At 45.6% G+C, this 1,589-nt stretch overlaps 1 pseudogene; it reads left to right on the forward strand.

Moving 5' to 3' along the window:
* Positions 1 to 659: 659 nt before the first annotated feature.
* LOC126482477 (5S ribosomal RNA) lies at positions 660 to 777 on the forward strand (annotated as a pseudogene).
* The last annotated feature ends 812 nt before the right edge of the window (positions 778 to 1,589 follow it).

A 1,589-nucleotide genomic window follows, 5' to 3' on the forward strand; every position in this document is an offset into this window, starting at 1 on the left:
TGGTGTCTGGCGGTGACACCACAAAAAGTATTCTGCTTCCTGTTGTCGGGTGTGATGTGTGTTTCAGCGAGCTGAGGCAATGGGCAACCGAAGCAGAGGGTTTCCCTTTAGATTACAAGTTTGGCTTACGGGCGATGGACTTCGCCTGAGCTCGTGTTCCTCTTCGGTAGCGTTCGCTTGGTTCACCTTTTGGTCTACTCGACGTGGGGCTGCAAACGGAGCTGCGTCTTGGTTCGAAGTATTACTCCTCTCAGTCGGTTCCACAATTCGTGGTTAAACTTTGGCCTTATAAGCTTGGACCTTGCTTCTGTTGTTACACATTGATCATTGTAGAAAGGTGTTCATCTCACAAGTTGCTCGCTCTGAAAGATTGACAAATTGCGTTTAATATATACATATTTTAAGCATTTCTGTAAAGTCGTAGCTCTGTGTCAACTGTTATTTTACATGTATAGTTTGGAAATGAAAAGGGTTTTAAATAATGTGTCTTAACTAGAGTTTTGGTAAAGTTATGGTTAAATTTACCGTTAGTGGCTTTTGTCAATTTTGGTGGGAGATAATAACTCGTTAACCTGGTTGTGATCTTATGTAATCAATTTCTTAAATATTTCGCCTAATTGGTGGTCCTCAATGTTTATGGGAAATGTTTTCTTAACTTGGGAAACGGCCTTGCCGCAGTGGATACGCTGGTTCCCGTTAGATCTCCGAAGTTAAGCACTGTCGGGCGTGGCCGGCACTTGGATGGGTGACCATCTAGGCCGCCATGCGCTGTTGCCATTTCTCGGGGTGCACTCAGCCTCGTGATGCCAATTGTGGTGTTACTCAACCGACTAGTAGCGGCTCCGGTCACAGAAAACCATCGTACCGACTGGGAGAGCGGTGTGCTGACCACACACCCCTCCTATCCACATCCTCAACTGAGGATGACGCGGCGGTCGGATTGTCCCGATGGGCCGATGGGCCACTTGTGGCCTGAAGACGGAGTGTCCTTATTATGATTTTACGTAAGGAATGTCTCTTAAAAAGATCTTGCGTAAGTGGCGCCTGTCAAATCGTTTTGGGGAATTAATAAACCCATTAAATCTGAAATGTTCACTTTATTGGGTCAACTCTCACACCCCCTTTAGATTTAAAGGTAAAACGAAACAGCATTTAAGTAAAAACGTACCAATGATGTTTTGCTGTGCACTTCATTTGTGAAAGATAAAGGTATACTCAGTTGTCAAATTTTGCTCAATGCAGTATGGCCGACACCCAAAGTCGTGTTTCCACGATTCTCTTGAGCAGGGTATATTAATAAGTTACAAACTCTGATTACAGGGAAGATTAGATGACACCTGCGATTGTCTTCCTTCGCTGTCACTTGGTGTTTCAGATGTGCATTCTGTAACCAGCTACTGAAAACAAGATACATAACGAAGTAAGGCGTCGCGGTGGTGGTGGTTTCGCTCTGACCAGAAACGCCCGCAACTTCATCCGCGCTCACGGCTATGCTCCGCGGCAATCTCTCTTCTTGAAGTTAAATTGGATTTCCATTGTTCCGGTCGCGTCGGCAGTAAGCTGCACCTTCCAGCGGTGTGGAGGCTGTG

The sequence above is a fragment of the Schistocerca serialis genome, chromosome 5, assembly GCF_023864345.2.
Source record: "Schistocerca serialis cubense isolate TAMUIC-IGC-003099 chromosome 5, iqSchSeri2.2, whole genome shotgun sequence".
NCBI lineage: Eukaryota > Metazoa > Arthropoda > Insecta > Orthoptera > Acrididae > Schistocerca > Schistocerca serialis.